At 37.3% G+C, this 21160-nt stretch overlaps 17 non-coding genes across 17 annotated transcripts; all 17 read right to left on the bottom strand.

The window, feature by feature from the left end:
- Window positions 1-2186: 2186 nt before the first annotated feature.
- On the bottom strand, window positions 2187-2305 carry LOC144441798 (5S ribosomal RNA). The gene has a single exon (XR_013481512.1). It is a non-coding gene; the product is annotated as a 5S ribosomal RNA (ribosomal RNA).
- A 1017-nt stretch (window positions 2306-3322) lies between these two features.
- On the bottom strand, window positions 3323-3441 carry LOC144441796 (5S ribosomal RNA). Its single transcript, XR_013481510.1, has one exon. It is a non-coding gene; the product is annotated as a 5S ribosomal RNA (ribosomal RNA).
- A 1021-nt stretch (window positions 3442-4462) lies between these two features.
- On the bottom strand, window positions 4463-4581 carry LOC144441795 (5S ribosomal RNA). Its single transcript, XR_013481509.1, has one exon. It is a non-coding gene; the product is annotated as a 5S ribosomal RNA (ribosomal RNA).
- Window positions 4582-5600: 1019 nt separating this feature from the next.
- LOC144441794 (5S ribosomal RNA) lies at window positions 5601-5719 on the bottom strand. The gene has a single exon (XR_013481508.1). It is a non-coding gene; the product is annotated as a 5S ribosomal RNA (ribosomal RNA).
- Window positions 5720-6735: 1016 nt separating this feature from the next.
- LOC144441793 (5S ribosomal RNA) lies at window positions 6736-6854 on the bottom strand. The gene has a single exon (XR_013481507.1). It is a non-coding gene; the product is annotated as a 5S ribosomal RNA (ribosomal RNA).
- Window positions 6855-7868: 1014 nt separating this feature from the next.
- LOC144441792 (5S ribosomal RNA) lies at window positions 7869-7987 on the bottom strand. Its single transcript, XR_013481506.1, has one exon. It is a non-coding gene; the product is annotated as a 5S ribosomal RNA (ribosomal RNA).
- A 1020-nt stretch (window positions 7988-9007) lies between these two features.
- On the bottom strand, window positions 9008-9126 carry LOC144441791 (5S ribosomal RNA). Its single transcript, XR_013481505.1, has one exon. It is a non-coding gene; the product is annotated as a 5S ribosomal RNA (ribosomal RNA).
- A 1018-nt stretch (window positions 9127-10144) lies between these two features.
- LOC144441790 (5S ribosomal RNA) lies at window positions 10145-10263 on the bottom strand. The gene has a single exon (XR_013481504.1). It is a non-coding gene; the product is annotated as a 5S ribosomal RNA (ribosomal RNA).
- A 1030-nt stretch (window positions 10264-11293) lies between these two features.
- On the bottom strand, window positions 11294-11412 carry LOC144441789 (5S ribosomal RNA). Its single transcript, XR_013481503.1, has one exon. It is a non-coding gene; the product is annotated as a 5S ribosomal RNA (ribosomal RNA).
- A 1016-nt stretch (window positions 11413-12428) lies between these two features.
- LOC144441788 (5S ribosomal RNA) lies at window positions 12429-12547 on the bottom strand. Its single transcript, XR_013481502.1, has one exon. It is a non-coding gene; the product is annotated as a 5S ribosomal RNA (ribosomal RNA).
- A 1019-nt stretch (window positions 12548-13566) lies between these two features.
- Window positions 13567-13685, bottom strand: LOC144441787 (5S ribosomal RNA). Its single transcript, XR_013481501.1, has one exon. It is a non-coding gene; the product is annotated as a 5S ribosomal RNA (ribosomal RNA).
- A 1017-nt stretch (window positions 13686-14702) lies between these two features.
- Window positions 14703-14821, bottom strand: LOC144441785 (5S ribosomal RNA). The gene has a single exon (XR_013481499.1). It is a non-coding gene; the product is annotated as a 5S ribosomal RNA (ribosomal RNA).
- A 1023-nt stretch (window positions 14822-15844) lies between these two features.
- LOC144441783 (5S ribosomal RNA) lies at window positions 15845-15963 on the bottom strand. Its single transcript, XR_013481498.1, has one exon. It is a non-coding gene; the product is annotated as a 5S ribosomal RNA (ribosomal RNA).
- A 1021-nt stretch (window positions 15964-16984) lies between these two features.
- Window positions 16985-17103, bottom strand: LOC144441782 (5S ribosomal RNA). Its single transcript, XR_013481497.1, has one exon. It is a non-coding gene; the product is annotated as a 5S ribosomal RNA (ribosomal RNA).
- A 1025-nt stretch (window positions 17104-18128) lies between these two features.
- Window positions 18129-18247, bottom strand: LOC144441781 (5S ribosomal RNA). The gene has a single exon (XR_013481496.1). It is a non-coding gene; the product is annotated as a 5S ribosomal RNA (ribosomal RNA).
- A 1029-nt stretch (window positions 18248-19276) lies between these two features.
- On the bottom strand, window positions 19277-19395 carry LOC144441780 (5S ribosomal RNA). The gene has a single exon (XR_013481495.1). It is a non-coding gene; the product is annotated as a 5S ribosomal RNA (ribosomal RNA).
- A 1026-nt stretch (window positions 19396-20421) lies between these two features.
- Window positions 20422-20540, bottom strand: LOC144441779 (5S ribosomal RNA). Its single transcript, XR_013481494.1, has one exon. It is a non-coding gene; the product is annotated as a 5S ribosomal RNA (ribosomal RNA).
- Window positions 20541-21160: the final 620 nt, after the last annotated feature.

Raw genomic sequence — 21160 nt, 5'->3', positions numbered from 1 at the left:
AAAAAATAATCATACAAACATATCTCGAGTAAAATGAAGTACTAACCACGCCCGACGCAGCTTAACTTCGGTGATCGGACGAGAACCGGTGTTTTCTACGTAGTATGGCCGTAGGCAAGTACTTGTAGCAAAGTTATAAGGTGATATACTAACGACTCGTTTAATGCCCACGAGAAAATACTGAAAGACAGTTGCTAGTAAACAGAAACAGTGTGTTTTTTCCCGATAACCCGACCAACCCTATTTTTTGGGGTGGTGGTGGTGGTGGTGGGGGGGGGGGCAGTAATTTTTTAAATGGCGAGATAAGTTATCCGTACCGACTTAAAACTGTAATCGTAATATGTGAGTGAACACATAGCTCGCCGTATCAGATACTGTACTCATGGTATGTCATATGTTGTTGCTACAGGTGGTTGTTGCTGAGAGTGTTCGATTCGTTGCTCTCAGAAAAAGTTGACGACAAATTCATATCTGGCATACTACTAATTCAATATGTCGGTCTAAGTTTACAATACTTTTAACGATTATGATGAACTACCTCAAGGATAGTGTTTATTCCAAGGAACACAATTCAAACGGTAGTTTACAGGTAAATTTTTCTTTAAAATCACATTCCATGTCTTTTAAGACTGTATCTAGAATTTAAACTGTACATTCTGCAAATAAATAAATAACATAACATAACATCACATCACATAACATAGCATAACATAACATAACATAGAATTACGACCTACCCTATTTTCTGAAGTCATGTTATCGGAAACAAACGTTTGTTTATTTTTACAATTAAACTGAGTTGTAGTCCGTCAGGAAGGAACGTTGTTTCGGAAAAGATGGTAGAAAAAAACAATAATGGGATTTGTATTGCAGGTTAAATGAACCTTCTCTGACACATACGATCGTTACGAGTCTTACGACAATGTCGTGAACTTCTCGGGGTTGCGCCTCTAGTGACGAGCGCCATCTACGACAAAAAGTAACCAATGAATTTCTAGGTATTTCACTCTGCAATTGTTTGACTTTTTGTCTTTTTTTTCTATTTTTAATAATGTGATCTATGAAAAAAATAATCATACAAACATATCTCGAGTAAAATGAAGTACTAACCACGCCCGACGCAGCTTAACTTCGGTGATCGGACGAGAACCGGTGTTTTCTACGTAGTATGGCCGTAGGCAAGTACTTGTAGCAAAGTTATAAGGTGATATACTAACGACTCGTTTAATGCCCACGAGAAAATACTGAAAGACAGTTGCTAGTAAACAGAAACAGTGTGTTTTTCCCGATAACCCGACCAACCCTATTTTTTGGGGTGGTGGTGGTGGGGGGGGGGGGGCAGTAATTTTTTAAATGGCGAGATAAGTTATCCGTACCGACTTAAAACTGTAATCGTAATATGTGAGTGAACACATAGCTCGCCGTATCAGATACTGTACTCATGGTATGTCATATGTTGTTGCTACAGGTGGTTGTTGCTGAGGGTGTTCGATTCGTTGCTCTCAGAAAAAGTTGACGACAAATTCATATCTGGCATACTACTAATTCAATATGTCGGTCTAAGTTTACAATACTTTTAACGATTATGATGAACTACCTCAAGGATAGTGTTTATTCCAAGGAACACAATTCAAACGGTAGTTTACAGGTAAATTTTTCTTTAAAATCACATTCCATGTCTTTTAAGACTGTATCTAGAATTTAAACTGTACATTCTGCAAATAAATAAATAACATAACATAACATCACATCACATAACATAGCATAACATAACATAGAATTACGACCTACCCTATTTTCTGAAGTCATGTTATCGGAAACAAACGTTTGTTTATTTTTACAATTGAACTGAGTTGTAGTCCGTCAGGAAGGAACGTTGTTTCGGAAAAGATGGTAGAAAAAAACAATAATGGGATTTGTATTGCAGGTTAAATGAACCTTCTCTGACACATACGATCGTTACGAGTCTTACGACAATGTCGTGAACTTCTCGGGGTTGCGCCTCTAGTGACGAGCGCCATCTACGACAAAAAGTAACCAATGAATTTCTAGGTATTTCACTCTGCAATTGTTTGACTTTTTGTCTTTTTTTTCTATTTTTAATAATGTGATCTATGAAAAAAATAATCATACAAACATATCTCGAGTAAAATGAAAAGAAATGAAAAAAAAAAATAAATAAAAAACGCCTACGGCACGTGGTATTCCCAGGCGGTCTCCCATCCAAGTACTAACCACGCCCGACGCAGCTTAACTTCGGTGATCGGACGAGAACCGGTGTTTTCTACGTAGTATGGCCGTAGGCAAGTACTTGTAGCAAAGTTATAAGGTGATATACTAACGACTCGTTTAATGCCCACGAGAAAATACTGAAAGACAGTTGCTAGTAAACAGAAACAGTGTGTTTTTTCCCGATAACCCGACCAACCCTATTTTTTGGGGTGGTGGTGGTGGTGGTGGGGGGGGGGGGGCAGTAATTTTTTAAATGGCGAGATAAGTTATCCGTACCGACTTAAAACTGTAATCGTAATATGTGAGTGAACACATAGCTCGCCGTATCAGATACTGTACTCATGGTATGTCATATGTTGTTGCTACAGGTGGTTGTTGCTGAGAGTGTTCGATTCGTTGCTCTCAGAAAAAGTTGACGACAAATTCATATCAGGCATACTACTAATTCAATATGTCGGTCTAAGTTTACAATACTTTTAACGATTATGATGAACTACCTCAAGGATAGTGTTTATTCCAAGGAACACAATTCAAACGGTAGTTTACAGGTAAATTTTTCTTTAAAATCACATTCCATGTCTTTTAAGACTGTGTCTAGAATTTAAACTGTACATTCTGCAAATAAATAAATAACATAACATAACATCACATCACATAACATAGCATAACATAACATAACATAGAATTACGACCTACCCTATTTTCTGAAGTCATGTTATCGGAAACAAACGTTTGTTTATTTTTACAATTGAACTGAGTTGTAGTCCGTCAGGAAGGAACGTTGTTTCGGAAAAGATGGTAGAAAAAAACAATAATGGGATTTGTATTGCAGGTTAAATGAACCTTCTCTGACACATACGATCGTTACGAGTCTTACGACAATGTCGTGAACTTCTCGGGGTTGCGCCTCTAGTGACGAGCGCCATCTACGACAAAAAGTAACCAATGAATTTCTAGGTATTTCACTCTGCAATTGTTTGACTTTTTGTTGTTTTTTTCTATTTTTAATAATGTGATCTATGAAAAAAATAATCATACAAACATATCTCGAGTAAAATGAAAAGAAATGAAAAAAAAAAAAAATAAAAAACGCCTACGGCACGTGGTATTCCCAGGCGGTCTCCCATCCAAGTACTAACCACGCCCGACGCAGCTTAACTTCGGTGATCGGACGAGAACCGGTGTTTTCTACGTAGTATGGCCGTAGGCAAGTACTTGTAGCAAAGTTATAAGGTGATATACTAACGACTCGTTTAATGCCCACGAGAAAATACTGAAAGACAGTTGCTAGTAAACAGAAACAGTGTGTTTTTTCCCCGATAACCCGACCAACCCTATTTTTTGGGGTGGTGGTGGTGGTGGTGGTGGGGGGGGGGGGCAGTAATTTTTTAAATGGCGAGATAAGTTATCCGTACCGACTTAAAACTGTAATCGTAATATGTGAGTGAACACATAGCTCGCCGTATCAGATACTGTACTCATGGTATGTCATATGTTGTTGCTACAGGTGGTTGTTGCTGAGGGTGTTCGATTCGTTGCTCTCAGAAAAAGTTGACGACAAATTCATATCTGGCATACTACTAATTCAATATGTCGGTCTAAGTTTACAATACTTTTAACGATTATGATGAACTACCTCAAGGATAGTGTTTATTCCAAGGAACACAATTCAAACGGTAGTTTACAGGTAAATTTTTCTTTAAAATCACATTCCATGTCTTTTAAGACTGTGTCTAGAATTTAAACTGTACATTCTGCAAATAAATAAATAACATAACATAACATCACATCACATAACATAGCATAACATAACATAACATAGAATTACGACCTACCCTATTTTCTGAAGTCATGTTATCGGAAACAAACGTTTGTTTATTTTTACAATTACACTGAGTTGTAGTCCGTCAGGAAGGAACGTTGTTTCGGAAAAGATGGTAGAAAAAAACAATAATGGGATTTGTATTGCAGGTTAAATGAACCTTTTCTGACACATACGATCGTTACGAGTCTTACGACAATGTCGTGAACTTCTCGGGGTTGCGCCTCTAGTGACGAGCGCCATCTACGACAAAAAGTAACCAATGAATTTCTAGGTATTTCACTCTGCAATTGTTTGACTTTTTGTTGTTTTTTTCTATTTTTAATAATGTGATCTATGAAAAAAATAATCATACAAACATATCTCGAGTAAAATGAAAAGAAATGAAAAAAAAAATAAAATAAAAAACGCCTACGGCACGTGGTATTCCCAGGCGGTCTCCCATCCAAGTACTAACCACGCCCGACGCAGCTTAACTTCGGTGATCGGACGAGAACCGGTGTTTTCTACGTAGTATGGCCGTAGGCAAGTACTTGTAGCAAAGTTATAAGGTGATATACTAACGACTCGTTTAATGCCCACGAGAAAATACTGAAAGACAGTTGCTAGTAAACAGAAACAGTGTGTTTTTTCCCGATAACCCGACCAACCCTATTTTTTGGGGTGGTGGTGGTGGTGGTGGGGGGGGGGGCAGTAATTTTTTAAATGGCGAGATAAGTTATCCGTACCGACTTAAAACTGTAATCGTAATATGTGAGTGAACACATAGCTCGCCGTATCAGATACTGTACTCATGGTATGTCATATGTTGTTGCTACAGGTGGTTGTTGCTGAGGGTGTTCGATTCGTTGCTCTCAGAAAAAGTTGACGACAAATTCATATCTGGCATACTACTAATTCAATATGTCGGTCTAAGTTTACAATACTTTTAACGATTATGATGAACTACCTCAAGGATAGTGTTTATTCCAAGGAACACAATTCAAACGGTAGTTTACAGGTAAATTTTTCTTTAAAATCACATTCCATGTCTTTTAAGACTGTATCTAGAATTTAAACTGTACATTCTGCAAATAAATAAATAACATAACATAACATCACATCACATAACATAGCATAACATAACATAACATAGAATTACGACCTACCCTATTTTCTGAAGTCATGTTATCGGAAAACAAACGTTTGTTTATTTTTACAATTAAACTGAGTTGTAGTCCGTCAGGAAGGAACGTTGTTTCGGAAAAGATGGTAGAAAAAAACAATAATGGGATTTGTATTGCAGGTTAAATGAACCTTCTCTGACACATACAATCGTTACGAGTCTTACGACAATGTCGTGAACTTCTCGGGGTTGCGCCTCTAGTGACGAGCGCCATCTACGACAAAAAGTAACCAATGAATTTCTAGGTATTTCACTCTGCAATTGTTTGACTTTTTTTTTTTTTTTTCTATTTTTAATAATGTGATCTATGAAAAAAATAATCATACAAACATATCTCGAGTAAAATGAAAAGAAATGAAAAAAAAAAAATAAAATAAAAAACGCCTACGGCACGTGGTATTCCCAGGCGGTCTCCCATCCAAGTACTAACCACGCCCGACGCAGCTTAACTTCGGTGATCGGACGAGAACCGGTGTTTTCTACGTAGTATGGCCGTAGGCAAGTACTTGTAGCAAAGTTATAAGGTGATATACTAACGACTCGTTTAATGCCCACGAGAAAATACTGAAAGACAGTTGCTAGTAAACAGAAACAGTGTGTTTTTCCCGATAACCCGACCAACCCTATTTTTTAGGGTGGTGGTGGTGGTGGGGGGGGGGGGGGCAGTAATTTTTTAAATGGCGAGATAAGTTATCCGTACCGACTTAAAACTGTAATCGTAATATGTGAGTGAACACATAGCTCGCCGTATCAGATACTGTACTCATGGTATGTCATATGTTGTTGCTACAGGTGGTTGTTGCTGAGGGTGTTCGATTCGTTGCTCTCAGAAAAAGTTGACGACAAATTCATATCTGGCATACTACTAATTCAATATGTCGGTCTAAGTTTACAATACTTTTAACGATTATGATGAACTACCTCAAGGATAGTGTTTATTCCAAGGAACACAATTCAAACGGTAGTTTACAGGTAAATTTTTCTTTAAAATCACATTCCATGTCTTTTAAGACTGTATCTAGAATTTAAACTGTACATTCTGCAAATAAATAAATAACATAACATAACATCACATCACATAACATAGCATAACATAACATAACATAGAATTACGACCTACCCTATTTTCTGAAGTCATGTTATCGGAAACAAACGTTTGTTTATTTTTACAATTGAACTGAGTTGTAGTCCGTCAGGAAGGAACGTTGTTTCGGAAAAGATGGTAGAAAAAAACAATAATGGGATTTGTATTGCAGGTTAAATGAACCTTCTCTGACACATACGATCGTTACGAGTCTTACGACAATGTCGTGAACTTCTCGGGGTTGCGCCTCTAGTGACGAGCGCCATCTACGACAAAAAGTAACCAATGAATTTCTAGGTATTTCACTCTGCAATTGTTTGACTTTTTGTTGTTTTTTTCTATTTTTAATAATGTGATCTATGAAAAAAATAATCATACAAACATATCTCGAGTAAAATGAAAAGAAATGAAAAAAAAAAATAAAATAAAAAACGCCTACGGCACGTGGTATTCCCAGGCGGTCTCCCATCCAAGTACTAACCACGCCCGACGCAGCTTAACTTCGGTGATCGGACGAGAACCGGTGTTTTCTACGTAGTATGGCCGTAGGCAAGTACTTGTAGCAAAGTTATAAGGTGATATACTAACGACTCGTTTAATGCCCACGAGAAAATACTGAAAGACAGTTGCTAGTAAACAGAAACAGTGTGTTTTTTCCCGATAACCCGACCAACCCTATTTTTTGGGGTGGTGGTGGTAGTGGTGGGGGGGGGCAGTAATTTTTTAAATGGCGAGATAAGTTATCCGTACCGACTTAAAACTGTAATCGTAATATGTGAGTGAACACATAGCTCGCCGTATCAGATACTGTACTCATGGTATGTCATATGTTGTTGCTACAGGTGGTTGTTGCTGAGGGTGTTCGATTCGTTGCTCTCAGAAAAAGTTGACGACAAATTCATATCTGGCATACTACTAATTCAATATGTCGGTCTAAGTTTACAATACTTTTAACGATTATGATGAACTACCTCAAGGATAGTGTTTATTCCAAGGAACACAATTCAAACGGTAGTTTACAGGTAAATTTTTCTTTAAAATCACATTCCATGTCTTTTAAGACTGTGTCTAGAATTTAAACTGTACATTCTGCAAATAAATAAATAACATAACATAACATCACATCACATAACATAGCATAACATAACATAACATAGAATTACGACCTACCCTATTTTCTGAAGTCATGTTATCGGAAACAAACGTTTGTTTATTTTTACAATTAAACTGAGTTGTAGTCCGTCAGGAAGGAACGTTGTTTCGGAAAAGATGGTAGAAAAAAACAATAATGGGATTTGTATTGCAGGTTAAATGAACCTTCTCTGACACATACGATCGTTACGAGTCTTACGACAATGTCGTGAACTTCTCGGGGTTGCGCCTCTAGTGACGAGCGCCATCTACGACAAAAAGTAACCAATGAATTTCTAGGTATTTCACTCTGCAATTGTTTGACTTTTTGTTGTTTTTTTCTATTTTTAATAATGTGATCTATGAAGAAAATAATCATACAAACATATCTCGAGTAAAATGAAAAGAAATGAAAAAAAAAATAAAATAAAAAACGCCTACGGCACGTGGTATTCCCAGGCGGTCTCCCATCCAAGTACTAACCACGCCCGACGCAGCTTAACTTCGGTGATCGGACGAGAACCGGTGTTTTCTACGTAGTATGGCCGTAGGCAAGTACTTGTAGCAAAGTTATAAGGTGATATACTAACGACTCGTTTAATGCCCACGAGAAAATACTGAAAGACAGTTGCTAGTAAACAGAAACAGTGTGTTTTTTCCCGATAACCCGACCAACCCTATTTTTTGGGGTGGTGGTGGTGGTGGTGGTGGTGGGGGGGGGGCAGTAATTTTTTAAATGGCGAGATAAGTTATCCGTACCGACTTAAAACTGTAATCGTAATATGTGAGTGAACACATAGCTCGCCGTATCAGATACTGTACTCATGGTATGTCATATGTTGTTGCTACAGGTGGTTGTTGCTGAGGGTGTTCGATTCGTTGCTCTCAGAAAAAGTTGACGACAAATTCATATCTGGCATACTACTAATTCAATATGTCGGTCTAAGTTTACAATACTTTTAACGATTATGATGAACTACCTCAAGGATAGTATTTATTCCAAGGAACACAATTCAAACGGTAGTTTACAGGTAAATTTTTCTTTAAAATCACATTCCATGTCTTTTAAGACTGTATCTAGAATTTAAACTGTACATTCTGCAAATAAATAAATAACATAACATAACATCACATCACATAACATAGCATAACATAACATAACATAGAATTACGACCTACCCTATTTTCTGAAGTCATGTTATCGGAAACAAACGTTTGTTTATTTTTATAATTAAACTGAGTTGTAGTCCGTCAGGAAGGAACGTTGTTTCGGAAAAGATGGTAGAAAAAAACAATAATGGGATTTGTATTGCAGGTTAAATGAACCTTCTCTGACACATACGATCGTTACGAGTTTTACGACAATGTCGTGAACTTCTCGGGGTTGCGCCTCTAGTGACGAGCGCCATCTACGACAAAAAGTAACCAATGAATTTCTAGGTATTTCACTCTGCAATTGTTTGACTTTTTTTTTTTTTTTCTATTTTTAATAATGTGATCTATGAAGAAAATAATCATACAAACATATCTCGAGTAAAATGAAAAGAAATGAAAAAAAAAATAAAATAAAAAACGCCTACGGCACGTGGTATTCCCAGGCGGTCTCCCATCCAAGTACTAACCACGCCCGACGCAGCTTAACTTCGGTGATCGGACGAGAACCGGTGTTTTCTACGTAGTATGGCCGTAGGCAAGTACTTGTAGCAAAGTTATAAGGTGATATACTAACGACTCGTTTAATGCCCACGAGAAAATACTGAAAGACAGTTGCTAGTAAACAGAAACAGTGTGTTTTTTCCCGATAACCCGACCAACCCTATTTTTTGGGGTGGTGGTGGTGGTGGGGGGGGGGGGGCAGTAATTTTTTAAATGGCGAGATAAGTTATCCGTACCGACTTAAAACTGTAATCGTAATATGTGATGAGTGAACACATAGCTCGCCGTATCAGATACTGTACTCATGGTATGTCATATGTTGTTGCTACAGGTGGTTGTTGCTGAGGGTGTTCGATTCGTTGCTCTCAGAAAAAGTTGACGACAAATTCATATCTGGCATACTACTAATTCAATATGTCGGTCTAAGTTTACAATACTTTTAACGATTATGATGAACTACCTCAAGGATAGTATTTATTCCAAGGAACACAATTCAAACGGTAGTTTACAGGTAAATTTTTCTTTAAAATCACATTCCATGTCTTTTAAGACTGTATCTAGAATTTAAACTGTACATTCTGCAAATAAATAAATAACATAACATAACATCACATCACATAACATAGCATAACATAACATAACATAGAATTACGACCTACCCTATTTTCTGAAGTCATGTTATCGGAAACAAACGTTTGTTTATTTTTATAATTAAACTGAGTTGTAGTCCGTCAGGAAGGAACGTTGTTTCGGAAAAGATGGTAGAAAAAAACAATAATGGGATTTGTATTGCAGGTTAAATGAACCTTCTCTGACACATACGATCGTTACGAGTTTTACGACAATGTCGTGAACTTCTCGGGGTTGCGCCTCTAGTGACGAGCGCCATCTACGACAAAAAGTAACCAATGAATTTCTAGGTATTTCACTCTGCAATTGTTTGACTTTTTGTGTTTTTTTTCTATTTTTAATAATGTGATCTATGAAGAAAATAATCATACAAACATATCTCGAGTAAAATGAAAAGAAATGAAAAAAAAAATAAAATAAAAAACGCCTACGGCACGTGGTATTCCCAGGCGGTCTCCCATCCAAGTACTAACCACGCCCGACGCAGCTTAACTTCGGTGATCGGACGAGAACCGGTGTTTTCTACGTAGTATGGCCGTAGGCAAGTACTTGTAGCAAAGTTATAAGGTGATATACTAACGACTCGTTTAATGCCCACGAGAAAATACTGAAAGACAGTTGCTAGTAAACAGAAACAGTGTGTTTTTTCCCGATAACCCGACCAACCCTATTTTTTGGGGTGGTGGTGGTGGTGGTGTGGGGGGGGGGGGGGGGGGCAATAATTTTTTAAATGGCGAGATAAGTTATCCGTACCGACTTAAAACTGTAATCGTAATATGTGATGAGTGAACACATAGCTCGCCGTATCAGATACTGTACTCATGGTATGTCATATGTTGTTGCTACAGGTGGTTGTTGCTGAGGGTGTTCGATTCGTTGCTCTCAGAAAAAGTTGACGACAAATTCATATCTGGCATACTACTAATTCAATATGTCGGTCTAAGTTTACAATACTTTTAACGATTATGATGAACTACCTCAAGGATAGTGTTTATTCCAAGGAACACAATTCAAACGGTAGTTTACAGGTAAATTTTTCTTTAAAATCACATTCCATGTCTTTTAAGACTGTATCTAGAATTTAAACTGTACATTCTGCAAATAAATAAATAACATAACATAACATAACATCACATCACATCACATAACATAGCATAACATAACATAGAATTACGACCTACCCTATTTTCTGAAGTCATGTTATCGGAAACAAACGTTTGTTTATTTTTACAATTGAACTGAGTTGTAGTCCGTCAGGAAGGAACGTTGTTTCGGAAAAGATGGTAGAAAAAAACAATAATGGGATTTGTATTGCAGGTTAAATGAACCTTCTCTGACACATACGATCGTTACGAGTCTTACGACAATGTCGTGAACTTCTCGGGGTTGCGCCTCTAGTGACGAGCGCCATCTACGACAAAAAGTAACCAATGAATTTCTAGGTATTTCACTCTGCAATTGTTTGACTTTTTTTTTTTTTCTATTTTTAATAATGTGATCTATGAAAAAAATAATCATACAAACATATCTCGAGTAAAATGAAAAGAAATGAAAAAAAAAATAAAATAAAAAACGCCTACGGCACGTGGTATTCCCAGGCGGTCTCCCATCCAAGTACTAACCACGCCCGACGCAGCTTAACTTCGGTGATCGGACGAGAACCGGTGTTTTCTACGTAGTATGGCCGTAGGCAAGTACTTGTAGCAAAGTTATAAGGTGATATACTAACGACTCGTTTAATGCCCACGAGAAAATACTGAAAGACAGTTGCTAGTAAACAGAAACAGTGTGTTTTTTCCCGATAACCCGACCAACCCTATTTTTTGGGGTGGTGGTGGTGGTGGGGGGGGGGGGCAGTAATTTTTTAAATGGCGAGATAAGTTATCCGTACCGACTTAAAACTGTAATCGTAATATGTGATGAGTGAACACATAGCTCGCCGTATCAGATACTGTACTCATGGTATGTCATATGTTGTTGCTACAGGTGGTTGTTGCTGAGGGTGTTCGATTCGTTGCTCTCAGAAAAAGTTGACGACAAATTCATATCTGGCATACTACTAATTCAATATGTCGGTCTAAGTTTACAATACTTTTAACGATTATGATGAACTACCTCAAGGATAGTATTTATTCCAAGGAACACAATTCAAACGGTAGTTTACAGGTAAATTTTTCTTTAAAATCACATTCCATGTCTTTTAAGACTGTATCTAGAATTTAAACTGTACATTCTGCAAATAAATAAATAACATAACATAACATCACATCACATAACATAGCATAACATAACATAACATAGAATTACGACCTACCCTATTTTCTGAAGTCATGTTATCGGAAACAAACGTTTGTTTATTTTTATAATTAAACTGAGTTGTAGTCCGTCAGGAAGGAACGTTGTTTCGGAAAAGATGGTAGAAAAAAACAATAATGGGATTTGTATTGCAGGTTAAATGAACCTTCTCTGACACATACGATCGTTACGAGTTTTACGACAATGTCGTGAACTTCTCGGGGTTGCGCCTCTAGTGACGAGCGCCATCTACGACAAAAAGTAACCAATGAATTTCTAGGTATTTCACTCTGCAATTGTTTGACTTTTTTTTTTTTTTTCTATTTTTAATAATGTGATCTATGAAAAAAATAATCATACAAACATATCTCGAGTAAAATGAAAAGAAATGAAAAAAAAAATAAAATAAAAAACGCCTACGGCACGTGGTATTCCCAGGCGGTCTCCCATCCAAGTACTAACCACGCCCGACGCAGCTTAACTTCGGTGATCGGACGAGAACCGGTGTTTTCTACGTAGTATGGCCGTAGGCAAGTACTTGTAGCAAAGTTATAAGGTGATATACTAACGACTCGTTTAATGCCCACGAGAAAATACTGAAAGACAGTTGCTAGTAAACAGAAACAGTGTGTTTTTTCCCGATAACCCGACCAACCCTATTTTTTGGGGTGGTGGTGGTGGTGGGGGGGGGGGGGGCAGTAATTTTTTAAATGGCGAGATAAGTTATCCGTACCGACTTAAAACTGTAATCGTAATATGTGATGAGTGAACACATAGCTCGCCGTATCAGATACTGTACTCATGGTATGTCATATGTTGTTGCTACAGGTGGTTGTTGCTGAGGGTGTTCGATTCGTTGCTCTCAGAAAAAGTTGACGACAAATTCATATCTGGCATACTACTAATTCAATATGTCGGTCTAAGTTTACAATACTTTTAACGATTATGATGAACTACCTCAAGGATAGTATTTATTCCAAGGAACACAATTCAAACGGTAGTTTACAGGTAAATTTTTCTTTAAAATCACATTCCATGTCTTTTAAGACTGTATCTAGAATTTAAACTGTACATTCTGCAAATAAATAAATAACATAACATAACATCACATCACATAACATAGCATAACATAACATAACATAGAATTACGACCTACCCTATTTTCTGAAGTCATGTTATCGGAAACAAACGTTTGTTTATTTTTATAATTAAACTGAGTTGTAGTCCGTCAGGAAGGAACGTTGTTTCGGAAAAGATGGTAGAAAAAAACAATAATGGGATTTGTATTGCAGGTTAAATGAACCTTCTCTGACACATACGATCGTTACGAGTTTTACGACAATGTCGTGAACTTCTCGGGGTTGCGCCTCTAGTGACGAGCGCCATCTACGACAAAAAGTAACCAATGAATTTCTAGGTATTTCACTCTGCAATTGTTTGACTTTTTTTTTTTTTTTTCTATTTTTAATAATGTGATCTATGAAGAAAATAATCATACAAACATATCTCGAGTAAAATGAAAAGAAATGAAAAAAAAAATAAAATAAAAAACGCCTACGGCACGTGGTATTCCCAGGCGGTCTCCCATCCAAGTACTAACCACGCCCGACGCAGCTTAACTTCGGTGATCGGACGAGAACCGGTGTTTTCTACGTAGTATGGCCGTAGGCAAGTACTTGTAGCAAAGTTATAAGGTGATATACTAACGACTCGTTTAATGCCCACGAGAAAATACTGAAAGACAGTTGCTAGTAAACAGAAACAGTGTGTTTTTTCCCGATAACCCGACCAACCCTATTTTTTGGGGTGGTGGTGGTGGTGGGGGGGGGGGGCAGTAATTTTTTAAATGGCGAGATAAGTTATCCGTACCGACTTAAAACTGTAATCGTAATATGTGATGAGTGAACACATAGCTCGCCGTATCAGATACTGTACTCATGGTATGTCATATGTTGTTGCTACAGGTGGTTGTTGCTGAGGGTGTTCGATTCGTTGCTCTCAGAAAAAGTTGACGACAAATTCATATCTGGCATACTACTAATTCAATATGTCGGTCTAAGTTTACAATACTTTTAACGATTATGATGAACTACCTCAAGGATAGTATTTATTCCAAGGAACACAATTCAAACGGTAGTTTACAGGTAAATTTTTCTTTAAAATCACATTCCATGTCTTTTAAGACTGTATCTAGAATTTAAACTGTACATTCTGCAAATAAATAAATAACATAACATAACATCACATCACATAACATAGCATAACATAACATAACATAGAATTACGACCTACCCTATTTTCTGAAGTCATGTTATCGGAAACAAACGTTTGTTTATTTTTATAATTAAACTGAGTTGTAGTCCGTCAGGAAGGAACGTTGTTTCGGAAAAGATGGTAGAAAAAAACAATAATGGGATTTGTATTGCAGGTTAAATGAACCTTCTCTGACACATACGATCGTTACGAGTTTTACGACAATGTCGTGAACTTCTCGGGGTTGCGCCTCTAGTGACGAGCGCCATCTACGACAAAAAGTAACCAATGAATTTCTAGGTATTTCACTCTGCAATTGTTTGACTTTTTGGTTTTTTTTTCTATTTTTAATAATGTGATCTATGAAGAAAATAATCATACAAACATATCTCGAGTAAAATGAAAAGAAATGAAAAAAAAAATAAAATAAAAAACGCCTACGGCACGTGGTATTCCCAGGCGGTCTCCCATCCAAGTACTAACCACGCCCGACGCAGCTTAACTTCGGTGATCGGACGAGAACCGGTGTTTTCTACGTAGTATGGCCGTAGGCAAGTACTTGTAGCAAAGTTATAAGGTGATATACTAACGACTCGTTTAATGCCCACGAGAAAATACTGAAAGACAGTTGCTAGTAAACAGAAACAGTGTGTTTTTTCCCGATAACCCGACCAACCCTATTTTTTGGGGTGGTGGTGGTGGTGGTGGGGGGGGGGGGGCAGTAATTTTTTAAATGGCGAGATAAGTTATCCGTACCGACTTAAAACTGTAATCGTAATATGTGATGAGTGAACACATAGCTCGCCGTATCAGATACTGTACTCATGGTATGTCATATGTTGTTGCTACAGGTGGTTGTTGCTGAGGGTGTTCGATTCGTTGCTCTCAGAAAAAGTTGACGACAAATTCATATCTGGCATACTACTAATTCAATATGTCGGTCTAAGTTTACAATACTTTTAACGATTATGATGAACTACCTCAAGGATAGTGTTTATTCCAAGGAACACAATTCAAACGGTAGTTTACAGGTAAATTTTTCTTTAAAATCACATTCCATGTCTTTTAAGACTGTATCTAGAATTTAAACTGTACATTCTGCAAATAAATAAATAACATAACATAACATAACATCACATCACATCACATAACATAGCATAACATAACATAGAATTACGACCTACCCTATTTTCTGAAGTCATGTTATCGGAAACAAACGTTTGTTTATTTTTACAATTGAACTGAGTTGTAGTCCGTCAGGAAGGAACGTTGTTTCGGAAAAGATGGTAGAAAAAAACAATAATGGGATTTGTATTGCAGGTTAAATGAACCTTCTCTGACACATACGATCGTTACGAGTCTTACGACAATGTCGTGAACTTCTCGGGGTTGCGCCTCTAGTGACGAGCGCCATCTACGACAAAAAGTAACCAATGAATTTCTAGGTATTTCACTCTGCAATTGTTTGACTTTTTTTTTTTTTCTATTTTTAATAATGTGATCTATGAAAAAAATAATCATACAAACATATCTCGAGTAAAATGAAAAGAAATGAAAAAAAAAATAAAATAAAAAACGCCTACGGCACGTGGTATTCCCAGGCGGTCTCCCATCCAAGTACTAACCACGCCCGACGCAGCTTAACTTCGGTGATCGGACGAGAACCGGTGTTTTCTACGTAGTATGGCCGTAGGCAAGTACTTGTAGCAAAGTTATAAGGTGATATACTAACGACTCGTTTAATGCCCACGAGAAAATACTGAAAGACAGTTGCTAGTAAACAGAAACAGTGTGTTTTTTCCCGATAACCCGACCAACCCTATTTTTTGGGGTGGTGGTGGTGGTGGGGGGGGGGGGGGGGCAGTAATTTTTTAAATGGCGAGATAAGTTATCCGTACCGACTTAAAACTGTAATCGTAATATGTGATGAGTGAACACATAGCTCGCCGTATCAGATACTGTACTCATGGTATGTCATATGTTGTTGCTACAGGTGGTTGTTGCTGAGGGTGTTCGATTCGTTGCTCTCAGAAAAAGTTGACGACAAATTCATATCTGGCATACTACTAATTCAATATGTCGGTCTAAGTTTACAATACTTTTAACGATTATGATGAACTACCTCAAGGATAGTGTTTATTCCAAGGAACACAATTCAAACGGTAGTTTACAGGTAAATTTTTCTTTAAAATCACATTCCATGTCTTTTAAGACTGTATCTAGAATTTAAACTGTACATTCTGCAAATAAATAAATAACATAACATAACATCACATCACATAACATAGCATAACATAACATAACATAGAATTACGACCTACCCTATTTTCTGAAGTCATGTTATCGGAAACAAACGTTTGTTTATTTTTACAATTAAACTGAGTTGTAGTCCGTCAGGAAGGAACGTTGTTTCGGAAAAGATGGTAGAAAAAAACAATAATGGGATTTGTATTGCAGGTTCAATGAACCTTCTCTGACACATACGATCGTTACGAGTTTTACGACAATGTCGTGAACTTCTCGGGGTTGCGCCTCTAGTGACGAGCGCCATCTACGACAAAAAGTAACCAATGAATTTCTAGGTATTTCACTCTGCAATTGTTTGACTTTTTTTTTTTTTTTTCTATTTTTAATAATGTGATCTATGAAGAAAATAATCATACAAACATATCTCGAGTAAAATGAAAAGAAATGAAAAAAAAAATAAAATAAAAAACGCCTACGGCACGTGGTATTCCCAGGCGGTCTCCCATCCAAGTACTAACCACGCCCGACGCAGCTTAACTTCGGTGATCGGACGAGAACCGGTGTTTTCTACGTAGTATGGCCGTAGGCAAGTACTTGTAGCAAAGTTATAAGGTGATATACTAACGACTCGTTTAATGCCCACGAGAAAATACTGAAAGACAGTTGCTAGTAATAAACAGAAACAGTGTGTTTTTTCCCGATAACCCGACCAACCCTATTTTTTGGGGTGGTGGTGGTGGTGGGGGGGGGGGGCAGTAATTTTTTAAATGGCGAGATAAGTTATCCGTACCGACTTAAAACTGTAATCGTAATATGTGATGAGTGAACACATAGCTCGCCGTATCAGATACTGTACTCATGGTATGTCATATGTTGTTGCTACAGGTGGTTGTTGCTGAGGGTGTTCGATTCGTTGCTCTCAGAAAAAGTTGACGACAAATTCATATCTGGCATACTACTAATTCAATATGTCGGTCTAAGTTTACAATACTTTTAACGATTATGATGAACTACCTCAAGGATAGTGTTTATTCCAAGGAACACAATTCAAACGGTAGTTTACAGGTAAATTTTTCTTTAAAATCACATTCCATGTCTTTTAAGACTGTATCTAGAATTTAAACTGTACATTCTGCAAATAAATAAATAACATAACATAACATAACATCACATCACATCACATAACATAGCATAACATAACATAGAATTACGACCTACCCTATTTTCTGAAGTCATGTTATCGGAAACAAACGTTTGTTTATTTTTACAATTAAACTGAGTTGTAGTCCGTCAGGAAGGAACGTTGTTTCGGAAAAGATGGTAGAAAAAAACAATAATGGGATTTGTATTGCAGGTTAAATGAACCTTCTCTGACACATACGATCGTTACGAGTCTTACGACAATGTCGTGAACTTCTCGGGGTTGCGCCTCTAGTGACGAGCGCCATCTACGACAAAAAGTAACCAATGAATTTCTAGGTATTTCACTCTGCAATTGTTTGACTTTTTGTTGTTTTTTTCTATTTTTAATAATGTGATCTATGAAGAAAATAATCATACAAACATATCTCGAGTAAAATGAAAAGAAATGAAAAAAAAAATAAAATAAAAAACGCCTACGGCACGTGGTATTCCCAGGCGGTCTCCCATCCAAGTACTAACCACGCCCGACGCAGCTTAACTTCGGTGATCGGACGAGAACCGGTGTTTTCTACGTAGTATGGCCGTAGGCAAGTACTTGTAGCAAAGTTATAAGGTGATATACTAACGACTCGTTTAATACCCACGAGAAAATACTGAAAGACAGTTGCTAGTAAACAGAAACAGTGTGTTTTTTCCCGATAACCCGACCAACCCTATTTTTTGGGGTGGTGGTGGTGGTGGTGGTGGTGGTGGTGGTGGGGGGGGGCAGAAATTTTTTAAATGGCGAGATAAGTTATCCGTACCGACTTAAAACTGTAATCGTAATATGTGAGTGAACACATAGCTCGCCGTATCAGATACTGTACTCATGGTATGTCATATGTTGTTGCTACAGGTGGTTGTTGCTGAGGGTGTTCGATTCGTTGCTCTCAGAAAAAGTTGACGACAAATTCATATCTGGCATACTACTAATTCAATATGTCGGTCTAAGTTTACAATACTTTTAACGATTATGATGAACTACCTCAAGGATAGTATTTATTCCAAGGAACACAATTCAAACGGTAGTTTACAGGTAAATTTTTCTTTAAAATCACATTCCATGTCTTTTAAGACTGTATCTAGAATTTAAACTGTACATTCTGCAAATAAATAAATAACATAACATAACATCACATCACATAACATAGCATAACATAACATAACATAGAATTACGACCTACCCTATTTTCTGAAGTCATGTTATCGGAAACAAACGTTTGTTTATTTTTATAATTAAACTGAGTTGTAGTCCGTCAGGAAGGAACGTTGTTTCGGAAAAGATGGTAGAAAAAAACAATAATGGGATTTGTATTGCAGGTTAAATGAACCTTCTCTGACACATACGATCGTTACGAGTTTTACGACAATGTCGTGAACTTCTCGGGGTTGCGCCTCTAGTGACGAGCGCCATCTACGACAAAAAGTAACCAATGAATTTCTAGGTATTTCACTCTGCAATTGTTTGACTTTTTGGTTTTTTTTTCTATTTTTAATAATGTGATCTATGAAGAAAATAATCATACAAACATATCTCGAGTAAAATGAAAAGAAATGAAAAAAAAAATAAAATAAAAAACGCCTACGGCACGTGGTATTCCCAGGCGGTCTCCCATCCAAGTACTAACCACGCCCGACGCAGCTTAACTTCGGTGATCGGACGAGAACCGGTGTTTTCTACGTAGTATGGCCGTAGGCAAGTACTTGTAGCAAAGTTATAAGGTGATATACTAACGACTCGTTTAATGCCCACGAGAAAATACTGAACGACAGTTGCTAGTAAACAGAAACAGTGTGTTTTTTCCCGATAACCCGACCAACCCTATTTTTTGGGGTGGTGGTGGTGGTGGTGGGGGGGGGGGGGGGCAGTAATTTTTTAAATGGCGAGATAAGTTATCCGTACCGACTTAAAACTGTAATCGTAATATGTGATGAGTGAACACATAGCTCGCCGTATCAGATACTGTACTCATGGTATGTCATATGTTGTTGCTACAGGTGGTTGTTGCTGAGGGTGTTCGATTCGTTGCTCTCAGAAAAAGTTGACGACAAATTCATATCTGGCATACTACTAATTCAATATGTCGGTCTAAGTTTACAATACTTTTAACGATTATGATGAACTACCTCAAGGATAGTGTTTATTCCAAGGAACACAATTCAAACGGTAGTTTACAGGTAAATTTTTCTTTAAAATCACATTCCATGTCTTTTAAGACTGTATCTAGAATTTAAACTGTACATTCTGCAAATAAATAAATAACATAACATAACATAACATCACATCACATCACATAACATAGCATAACATAACATAGAATTACGACCTACCCTATTTTCTGAAGTCATGTTATCGGAAACAAACGTTTGTTTATTTTTACAATTGAACTGAGTTGTAGTCCGTCAGGAAGGAACGTTGTTTCGGAAAAGATGGTAGAAAAAAACAATAATGGGATTTGTATTGCAGGTTAAATGAACCTTCTCTGACACATACGATCGTTACGAGTCTTACGACAATGTCGTGAACTTCTCGGGGTTGCGCCTCTAGTGACGAGCGCCATCTACGACAAAAAGTAACCAATGAATTTCTAGGTATTTCACTCTGCAATTGTTTGACTTTTTTTTTTTTTTCTATTTTTAATAATGTGATCTATGAAAAAAATAATCATACAAACATATCTCGAGTAAAATGAAAAGAAATGAAAAAAAAAATAAAATAAAAAACGCCTACGGCACGTGGTATTCCCAGGCGGTCTCCCATCCAAGTACTAACCACGCCCGACGCAGCTTAACTTCGGTGATCGGACGAGAACCGGTGTTTTCTACGTAGTATGGCCGTAGGCAAGTACTTGTAGCAAAGTTATAAGGTGATATACTAACGACTCGTTTAATGCCCACGAGAAAATACTGAAAGACAGTTGCTAGTAAACAGAAACAGTGTGTTTTTTCCCGATAACCCGACCAACCCTATTTTTTGGGGTGGTGGTGGTGGTGGGGGGGGGGGGGCAGTAATTTTTTAAATGGCGAGATAAGTTATCCGTACCGACTTAAAACTGTAATCGTAATATGTGATGAGTGAACACATAGCTCGCCGTATCAGATACTGTACTCATGGTATGTCATATGTTGTTGCTACAGGTGGTTGTTGCTGAGGGTGTTCGATTCGTTGCTCTCAGAAAAAGTTGACGACAAATTCATATCTGGCATACTACTAATTCAATATGTCGGTCTAAGTTTACAATACTTTTAACGATTATGATGAACTACCTCAAGGATAGTGTTTATTCCAAGGAACACAATTCAAACGGTAGTTTACAGGTAAATTTTTCTTTAAAATCACATTCCATGTCTTTTAAGACTGTATCTAGAATTTAAACTGTACATTCTGCAAATAAATAAATAACATAACATAACATCACATCACATAACATAGCATAACATAACATAACATAGAATTACGACC

The sequence above is a fragment of the Glandiceps talaboti genome, chromosome 10 (genome assembly GCF_964340395.1).
Source record: "Glandiceps talaboti chromosome 10, keGlaTala1.1, whole genome shotgun sequence".
Classification (NCBI taxonomy): Eukaryota; Metazoa; Hemichordata; class Enteropneusta; family Spengelidae; genus Glandiceps; species Glandiceps talaboti.
This window is presented reverse-complemented; position numbering and strand designations above follow the sequence as displayed.